Below are 10,916 nucleotides of genomic sequence, written 5' to 3'. Positions count from 1 at the left end.
CGGAAACATGGTCTACATTTCCACTGCTATGCCGATGATATTCAGCTTTATATTTCCACCAAATCAGTCTCCACTATAACTCTAGCCACACTGTCAAATTGCCTCACTGAAATAAAATTATGGATGGAAACCAACTTTCTCAAATTAAACTGTGATAAATCTGACATGGTCGTAATAGGTCCCAAATCCCTCACAAAAAACATACAAGACATCTGCCTGACCATAGACAACTCTACACTGTACCCTTCCTTACACATCCGTAATCTTGGTGTTATTTTTGACAGTCATCTATCATTTGAACAGCATGTAAAGCAAGTCACTAAAACTGCTTTTTTTCATTTAAAAAATATTGCTCGCCTTCGTCCATCACTCAATTTCTCTGCTGCTGAAACTCTGATCCATGCTTTTATCACATCACGAATTGACTATTGTAATAGCATTCTCTATGGTACATCAAACAAAATCCTAAATAAACTTCAGTACATTCAGAACTCAGCTGCACGTCTTCTCACCCAGTCACGCTCCCGTGAACACATCACACCTGTTCTTCAACAACTACACTGGCTCCCTGTCACACAACGTATTCAATATAAAATTCTTTTATTTACTTATAAAGCTCTCCATAATCAGGCACCTCCCTACATCACTGATCTGCTCCATCACTATACTCCCTCTCGGTCTCTTCGCTCCTCTGATGCAAACCTTTTGTCCATACCTTATAGGACCAAACGTACCTGGGGTGATAGGGCCTTTTCAGTGACTGCACCCACTCTATGGAACTCTCTCCCCAAACACATCCGTGATTCTTCTGATCTTTCCACTTTTAAATCTCTTTTAAAAACTCACCTCTTCAGATCCGCTTTTAATTTATGATGCTACACATTTATCATCTTCTTATTTGTTTTATCTAGTACTAATTATCTTTGTTTCTTATAATGTTGTTCCATATTGTAATGTATTGTACAGTCATTATGCTGCTAGTAATTTTGTACTGTAAAGCGTCTTTGAGTGTCCTGAAAAGCGCTATACCAAATAAAATGTATTATTATTATTAATATTATTTGATAGTCTACCCTGTGCTTTAGCCCATGTTAGAAGCCTTTTGTGACAAAATAAAAACACGTGAACCTGGTATTTTTTACACTCATTTTCGCTGCTGATGTTATTTATTGGTTCATTAAGACGTAATGGTTTTGACTGAGCCATCCGGAATGGCGAAAGCGGCTTCTCACGTTTACGGATCTGGCTCCATCCATTGACAAGACAGGTCAATATTTTTCAGCGCGACATTACCGTGAGAGAAGTCAACAGGGAAGACTCTGTTTCAATGGACTACTCTTCTTACTCGCACCTCTCGAAGTTAAAATCTTTTTTTTAATCTCTGAATCTGACAGTGTCTGAATGTCATGTCTGACATGTATTATTATGTTTAGTATCTCTATGTTCAATGGTTCAATTGTTATTGTTCACTTCTGAATAAAATATGGACAGCACAAGATGCATGTGATGTGTGAGTGAACAAAGCTGGTTGTATATAGGGTGGCCACTTTTCAGTATTGCTTTAATTGCTTTAATTTTGGTATTTTTACTATTATGGATTTGATTATGTATATATATATATATATATATATATATATATATATATATATATATATATATATATATATATATATATATATATATATAGATGTAGACACATATATATATATATAGATGTAGACACATATATATATATATATATATATATATATATATATATATATATATATATATATATATATATATATCCCTATGTCGACCCCCCCTTGGCAACTGACTTTTTAACCCCTGACCCATTTTCATGTCTGAGTAGTATACAGTAGTATAATCAGTAGAATAATCAGCTCGTGTGTACAAATAAAGTTGTGATAGTCAAGGTCAAGACCAGATGCAGAATTGCTGACAACATTCTGCAGTTTATTCAACAACCCCTCCAAAACGTGCTGTCTAAGCAAGACCTGTAGGGTTAAAGGAGTATAATTATTACCTGTACAAGGAAAAAAAAAACACAGAACATTGTTTACACAGGATATTGACCAGAAATCCATATCCTTTCTATAGTCATCTAACACAGGATATAATGTAAATATAATGCATATTTAAGCAATTAATCGCAGGAGCAGCAGGAACAATGTCATTGGTCAAAATCCGTTACTGCTTTCTGCTGTTTTCTGTGAATTCCGAGCGCGAGAGCATAAAAAGATTCGCGAGTGCGCGGGAGGGGTTTGAGGGAGGGGTTTGAGTGCGCACGCACGCTCCAGTAAACGAGACGGGTCTGGCTGCAGACCTCCAGCAGGAGGCACCTCCACGCTGGGGCAGGAAGTGACGCACCTCCACGCTGGGGCAGGAAGTGACGCAGTTCCATGTTGGGGCAGGAAGTGACGAAATTACAACAGTACAATAGTAAAGTTTTCAAGCAAGAGTACCTCGCTGCAGCCAGACCCGTCTCAAGGTTTTCCTTACTTTTGAATGAAGGTGAGTATCTTAAGGTAAAATAGTTTATTTAATTAGTATATATTTTATTGAACTCTACAGCTTGAGTGAATAAAAGCTAAATAAAAAATAAAGCCTATTGAGACCTGTTTGTTAGCTAGGTAGGGTAACGTTGGCCAAAGGTTGGCGAACGTTACCCGGGGTGTAAAATGGACACAAATTAAGTATTATATTGAGATCGATCGATCACCAGGTGTTGCCGCCAGAGTGAACTAGTAACTCATTGAATCATACATATGGATCAGAGGTAAATAAACTAGATTTTTTTCCGGCGTGAGAAATCGGATGTATGGCGTGTGAGCGTGTGAAGACCAGGGGTGTAGTTGGGGGGCGGGGGACGCCGTCCCCTCACTTATTTTAACCGGTGTTAAAAATGTTATTTTGTTACCGGTGTTGTTCTTGCTAAGACTGTTACGTTCAAAGCTAGGTTTAAACTTGACGCGTTAGTAATTCGCCAACCACTGGCGATCGATTTATTGCGATATAATACTTAATTTGTGGCTTACACTCGCCACCCCCCGCTCAACAACTTACACTCGCCATCACGCGACCCCCCCACTTATTTTTTTAGGACTACACCACTGGTGAAGACGGTCAAATGCGTGTGTTTGAGAGTTGGCAACTCTGTGACTTAGTCAAACCAATGTTGCTGTAATTAATATTTAGATGGACAATCATGTCAGTATATTAATTTTATTGGCACAACATACGTGTATTGTAATAGGTTTATTTGTGTGCATAAATAATAGGTCTAGGTCATGTTACTTTAGTGTCATAAGCTGATCCATATACATCACCCTAGTTATCCCATGCTTTAAAACAATATAAATATTTCCAGGTAATTTAATATTGCTTTACAAATGGAAATTTTTTAAGGATCTTCAGATTATATTAAGTCAGTGAATTTGAAATTTATGGGAATGCATATCCGTTTGGGATTTTGATGGACACAGTTGCATGAAACCTCATGCACTACCCTCTGTATGCTGCAATACTGTAGTTTTTTGTTAGGTGTAAATATAAAATGTTTCATATATTGTATATATTGCTGACCTTAGAATGATAACATTATAACATTTCAATAAAATAAATGTCCAATTAATCTTATTAATCACTGGGTTTTAGATGCACCCTTCTATCTGTGATGCTGGTGTACAACCGAACCTCAAAGAATGCAACACATGTTGCAGAAAACTGTTTCACTGTCCTCTTTGCCCAACCTTCAAACCAACAACAAAGGGGAAGATCCAACAGACATGTGGACGCCCATATCAAGAATGGGATAAAATACAAAGGTACGCAAAGCTTATCTTTATTTTCAATCATCATCTATGTTCTTTTAAATGTGCATACAGAGCCTATAGAAAGAATTCATATCCTACTGAAATCCTTGCGTTTTGCCACGTTATACCAAAATGTAAATAAATGTCTAACTTTCCAGATGGTTTTACACATTTTAATCTGAAAAATGATATAATTAGTGAAATACCTCTTTTAGATAAGTAATGAGCCCCTTAGAGTAAACATTATAAACTTTCTCAGGTTCAACCAATCACATTCCAAATCACACACCAGGATAATTGACTCCACTACTAGTAGCACCATGGTTGGAAAGATGCTTTCAAGAGTTCTGTGATAGAGTTGTGGAAAGTTAGACGAAGGATACAAAAATATAGAATATGGTTATAATATGTAAATACAGCTGGAAACAACCCTAAAACTCTGACCTTTTCCATAGCCATTGTCTGAATTACATTTCACAAAACACATTTACCGTAATTATTTCTGGTTTTCAGAGATGTTTAATTTTACTCCCATCATGCTTTAAAATGTTTCTTTTTTTATCTTACAGACAAACATCTGTTAAAATGCAGATTATCATGCCGGACAGAGGGTCATTTTCACTGTCCTTTCTGCCAGAACACAGTAATACGCCGGAATGATATGGAAAAACACTTGTGTTTGTGTGAGGTGTCTTTGAACACACTACCTTTATCTTCTCCAGCAAGGATCTCTTCTCTGTCTTCACACCAGTCTTTGAATGTACCTTCCCCATCAAATACCAAGCTTGCATCCAGTGCAATGGTTGGAAAAAAATGGCTTTGACTTGGAGGTATGTACTTCTATGCATGAATGCAGTAGTTACTTTTCTAAAAAGTGTAATTTTATAATCATACCATTTTGTCATTTCATCTAAAAATAAGTACAAACCTATTTTGGAATTAAATTTTAGAGGGTGTAATTTATATATGCTGGTAATCTTATAAGAAAAGGGGTATTTGGTGGCATTCCTCTCTGTCTGTCTCTCTGTCTGTCTCACTCTGTCTGTCTCTCTGTCTCTCTCTGTCTGTCTGTCTCTCTCTGTTTCTGTCTGTGTGTGTGTGTGTGTGTGTGTGTGTGTTCGTGTGTGTAACATGATTGCTAATGACAATAATCTCTCCCCATACATTTTATATTGGATTTTTGTTTATTGTTTCTACAGGGGTTTCCAAGCCAAGACTATGGGCTTGACTGTGGGATCTTCATGCTAATGGTACGACATGTTATATGTAATTCATTTTGGTTTTAAACTTTTGAACTATAATATAGTAATATTATATTGTAGTTGTCCAAATTATAATATATAATACAAACTTCCATGTGTTTAAATTGCAGTCTGCGTTATGTGGCATTGGATGCCCCTTTTGACTACACAATTGTAAGTAACTTGGAACTATTAAAGAGGATCAATTGTACAAAAGATGTTCAAATGTAGCAAATTTTACTACTACAATACTTTTGTATGTTTACAGAATGGCATGCCCTCATTGCGGAAATGGTGGTGCCTGCTTTTAATGGAAAACTTTGAACTTGACAGGTATGATTTGATTGCTTTGAGAAAAATGCCTTAATGTTAGAAGTGTAACCAATATCAGGACTTTTCTATTTTCAAGCTTTGGCAAACTCTTTGCTCATTGGACAGAGGAATCCAATGCTGTCCTGCAAGGCCACCATGTGCCGGTCTCAAAACTTAAAAAACGCAAGCGTGCAGAAGTTGATCAGGTCAGTGCAGTACAGAATCTCTAACCTGAATTGCAATTCCACATAATGTAACTATGGCAACACACTCTGATTTTCACTAAGACTGTACTGATTATTTTTCTGTTGAAGGAGCCAGCGGTTGTAAGGGACCTTTCCACAGCTGTGAAATGGATCAGCCAGAACCGCACACAGTTACGGGGGCATGTAACAATGCCAATATATTTGACACAGACTGAGGAAGACCGGAAAGATTCCCTCATTGAGCTTATGAAGGGAGATGGCCCAGAGACCAAGGAACCGTTCATGTTCCAATTTGAATATGGAGAGGACATGGAATTGTTTTTGGAAGCATGTGTTGACAAACAGGGTCTCTGTGTCAATGCCATGGTTTTAAATAAATGACAAAATACAATGTGTATCAAACATTTAATAAAAAGTAAAAAAAAGAACCTTGATATTATTGATTGTGTGCCTGTTAGGGTGGTGAGGGGGTTGCCGTTTTGTAAATGTAATGGCCTGTTTAATGAAATATACTGCCAAAAATACTTGGTTATAAAGATGGGTGAGAAAATAACTGTAAAGATGCACTTGCAGTTTTCCTGCTAATATGCAAATGTAAGTCTAAAGGAAGAACAGCATATTGCATTTCTGAATCTGACTGACTTTCGTTTTATTTAATATTAGGTAGTGTAAGAGTGTCATACAATTGGCTTTTCAATTAACAAATAGCTGCTCAAGATATGCAAATTTGCTGAAAAACAAAAGTCTTAATGAATTGGCATGGGTAACAAGGGTGTGTATGTACACACACTTTTATAGTTGTTTTACAAAAACAAATTACAGACGAAAACCACAAATTTTTATTATACTGTTTTATTGAACAACCGATCAACATTACAGATAATATACAAAATAATATCCCACTTTTTAGAATCATATGGGTTATTTTGAGCAATTTTCTCAACACAGAACAATATCTAGTGTTTCAGTAACAAATATTATTTAACGTTTTTAATCGTTTTAAACCTTAACATGATCTGGGTGCCTCTCCAGCACCAGTGAGCTCACAGTAGCACTAATACACTAGCGTCTTTACTGCCTAAACCTGTTTACTACATTGAAATATAGAGGAAAGTTGTTGTTTTTTTTTGCTTTTAAGCACAATACGTTCATCTGTCCTGGCCCAGTGGATAGTTAGCTAGCTGTTTTTAATCGGTATTTCTAGCATTGAGTTCCATTCATCTAGGCTCTGCTAATATCAAAGATATTTTATAAAATATAAATAAAAATAAATCGATACATAGATAAACATAAACGCGAAGCAAAATATTATTTATGTAAATCTGAATCGTAAATCCATACAAGGACACCCGTTTCGCCAGACGTGTCTCCGTTTCCAGCCCCACGTTAATAAATCGATACATAGATAAACATAAACGCGAAGCAAAATATTATTTATGTAAATCTGAATCGTAAATCCATACAAGGACACCCGTTTCGCCAGACGCGTCTCCGTTTCCAGCCTCACGTTGGAGCTGCGTCACTTCCTGCCCCAGCGTGGAGGTGCGTCACTTCCTGCCCCAGCGTGGAGGTGCCTCCTGCTGGAGGTCTGCAGCCAGGTACTCTTGCAGTAAACGGAAGAAGAGTATGTTCGTGCGAGAGCAGGATAAATCTGAGCGCGCGCGAGCGGTTTTGTAGTGGAGCAAAGCGAATCTGAGCGAGAGCAGAGTAAATATGAGAGAGCACATTAATATTTTGCGCGAGAACAAAGAAAATCCGTGCGAGCTGCGTGAATCACGCTCTCGCACTTAAAAAATGTGCTCTCGACTATTGGCACAGAAATAACGCCATACGTGATTGCTTTCGTTGTCACTGCAATTGGCGCATTATTAACATGTGTACAGTGTAATTTAATGTTACTTTCGCATTACATAACACAGCGGAGGCGCCTAAATGCGCTGCGTTCAGTTTTTTCAAATCGTCCTACCCGAAGGTACAAACCTTATCTAGGGACTTGGACATTTTTTTCAAAATTATTTAATCACATTTAAATTTTTATTTAGTTTTATTAGATGCAGCACAATATAACTAAAAAAAGATGCCTCAATTGTCACATTTGATCAAGCCAGTCGAAAGATATTCACATTTAAATCGGCCCTATTGTTTTAATGCAATTGACCTAAAACCTGTGATCAAGAAATGTGCGCTAGTTTTAGCGTGTGGCTAGTCCGTGTCCGCCGTTATCATGGTTCATCGGACCAACACGTTGTCTTGGGAGCCTTAAAAAACTATTTTAAACTGTACAGACTGGGATAAAACTTAAGGAAACAATAAACAAGAATATAATGTAACGGTCCACGTATCTATTAATATCTTTTGAACAGTCCCACAATGTTTTTGAACGGTCCAAACGCGAAGTTAAAATTCAAGCAGGCTCAAAAAGAAACAGGAGCACGAAATGCGAATTCTTCTAACGGGATGAGAGAAAGTGGACATTCAATTATGTCATATTACCAAAACTCTGGGAAGAACCTCCTAAAACCGATGAAAACAGCGATTTTTTACCGCGCACTTGCGATGACTGATTTCGCTTAGACAGCGCGACCGGAGAAAAATGGCCGCGGCTCAATCATTATCATGCGGGGATATCCAAGTCCCTACCTTATCGTGTACGGCGATTCTGGAGAAGACCTGGTCGAACTAGTACATGGTGGGACAATTTTGAGAATGAAATAGTTGTTGCCGAGGAGTGGCGAGAAAATTTTCGAATGTCTAGAGCAGTGGTTCTCAAACTGTGGTACGCGTACCACTGGTGGTACGCAGAGCACCCCGCGGTGGTACGCCAGATGAGCTCGGAAAATAAAAGATGCTTTGAGTTTTTTTTTTTTTTTTTTACACAACACATTTTTTTAATTAAAACAGAATTATGACAAGTCCTGAAATTCAGAAACTAAAAGGGATGACTCGTATTATTTGCGGAGAAAATGTCGCTAAACAGCTCGATCTGGTGCATCTTTCAAACGACACAGTCACTCGCAGAATTGATGAAATGGCGAACAACGTCAGACAAACATTGACCGAGAGAATTAAAATGAGTAAATGCTTCTCACTGCAGTTAGATGAATCCATAGATGTCGCAGATTTAGCCAACTTGCTCGTTTCCGTGCGATATGAGTATGAGGGCATGTCGCACGAAGACTTTTTGTGCTGTAAACCCCTACCAACACGAACTACAGGAGAACTACATTATAACATATGTGTGTAATGAGCAGGGTTGCCAACTTTCACGCATTGAGCGTGAGACACACGCATTTGACCGTCTTCACACGCCACACATCCGATTTCTCACGCCGACAAAAAAAATCTAGTTTATTTACCTCTGATCCACATCTATGATTCAATGAGTTACTAGTTCGCTCTGGCACCAACCACCGCGATATAATACTTATCTTGTGTCCATTTTACATCCTCCCGGTAACAATTTACGTTCGCTAACCCCCCGTCAACAACTTAAACTCGCCAAACAGCTTTTTCTTTTTTTTTTTTTTTTGGGGGGGGGGGGGGGTGGTACGTGGAGGTTTTTCGTTTGACAGTTGGTGGTACTTTGTGTAAAAAGTTTGAGAACCACTGGTCTAGAGAGTCCCTCGTGTCTTTAAGTGAAATGCTTCAACCTTATATCGAAGGGGAAACAACTGTTATGAGATCGCCTGTGGACGTTCTGAAAAAGGTTGCATGCACGCTTTACTACCTCAGCGATGAAGGAAGGCTGCGAAAGACCGCAAATGCCTTTGGCCTGTCACGACAGACAGTCTCAGTTATAGTGAGAAAGGCGCTATACAAATATATTTGATTTGATGACTAGAACCTTAAAATCTATTCTAAAGCTGACAGGTAACCAGTGGAGTGAGTGGAGTGCAGGTGTAATATGATCTCTCTTTCTCCTGCGGGTCAGAACCCTTGCAGTCGCGTTCTGAACTCTCTGTAGGTGAGAAATAGAGCTCTTTGGACGAGCAGATAGAACAGCGTTACAATAATCTAGCCTTGATGTGATAAATGTATGGACACGTTTTTCACTGGGACCGCTAGGAGGGCGGTACTATTCCCATAATCCCTTTCGTGTCATATTTGGTCGCTAAGTTTAGTGTTATAATGTCTGTAATGTGCTTGTGATAAAATGCCATGTGATGAATGTGTCTATACAATGTAAGCTTCTAATCGATGTATGTATGAGTGTTTTTAATGTGCCTGTCAAACCTACCACCCCCGTGTGTTCGTACTCATTCGATACCCCGCACGCATTCAATGTATGTGTAAGTCCGAGTTCACAAGCATTACCCGTTGGGTTGAAAACAGGGCTGCTCGCTAATAAAGAAAGCAAGTATTCAAAATGCCTCGTTCCCTGAATCAACCATCCGCACTACACGCTACAGCATTGTTAACTTTGTAAATCCTGTAAAGCGCTTTGTGACATGTATATTTGATTTGATTCTTCAAGTGTTTTGATGTCATTCTGTGGGAAGTACGATCGCCCTCTACTGGGCTGGCATGTTAATTGCAGCGTTTCACGGCTGCGTATCAGCTGCGTGTCCATGCTGAACAAGCTGAGCGAATGTAAACAAAAAAAGACATGCGCAGAATCCCTATGTGACGTCAGCGTTTTCCTAAACATGCGTTTTCCCCGTCCACACGAAAACGCCGAGGAGTTTTCAAAAGTCTCCACCTTGGAAGGCGTTTTCAAAAACCTCCGTTTTCGGTGACCGAAAACGCCGTTTTCGTGTGGACGGGAGACAAAAACCTCCGTTTTTAAAAAACCTCCGGCGTCGTGTGGACGGGGCCATAGATATGGATGTGTAAGTTTTGGTAATTTAACGCACATTAGCAGCTAAGGAAGGTGCCTCTCTAACGTTTCCCTCTCCCAGTGTAGTGTAGGATTATGTAGCAGAGCACCTTAGAGTGGTGGAAGTGAGAGCTGATAAACACCGGCTTCATTTACACTATACTGGAATAAACTGATGAAAGCAAAGTTTTCAATGCTATTTATCTCGCTTAGTACCAGTTACTACCTCCACACAGACTGACTGTTTATTACCTGAAAGATGCGAGCTAAAAAAGGCTCGGCTAGTAGCGTTAGCTGATCTAACCATTAGCACTAGAAGACTGGCTGCTGGTGTACGTGCCTACAATAAAAACAGTGATTTCAACGCGGGTTAATATAAACCCGTGTTAATTTTCATCGCGGGTTTATATGTATAGTTATACAGCGAACTACACAACATGTATCAGCTATGAAGGAAATAAAGACATTATCCTCTGTCTGTGTGGATGTTGCCTACCATTAGCAAAAGTGGATTTCTGTTTAAATT

General features: G+C 38.8%; 1 long non-coding RNA gene across 1 annotated transcript; it reads left to right on the top strand.

Moving 5' to 3' along the window:
• The first annotated feature begins 2,308 nt into the window (after nucleotides 1–2,308).
• On the top strand, nucleotides 2,309–5,993 carry LOC143516325 (uncharacterized). Its single transcript, XR_013131655.1, has 8 exons — nucleotides 2,309–2,514; nucleotides 3,658–3,827; nucleotides 4,385–4,645; nucleotides 5,015–5,065; nucleotides 5,188–5,230; nucleotides 5,325–5,389; nucleotides 5,466–5,574; nucleotides 5,683–5,993. It is a non-coding gene; the product is annotated as an uncharacterized LOC143516325 (long non-coding RNA).
• The last annotated feature ends 4,923 nt before the right edge of the window (nucleotides 5,994–10,916 follow it).

This window comes from Brachyhypopomus gauderio, chromosome 6, assembly GCF_052324685.1.
Source record: "Brachyhypopomus gauderio isolate BG-103 chromosome 6, BGAUD_0.2, whole genome shotgun sequence".
In the NCBI taxonomy this organism is placed as follows: Eukaryota; Metazoa; Chordata; class Actinopteri; order Gymnotiformes; family Hypopomidae; genus Brachyhypopomus; species Brachyhypopomus gauderio.
The sequence above is the reverse complement of the archived record's forward strand: the minus strand, read 5'-3'. Positions and strand labels throughout refer to the sequence as shown.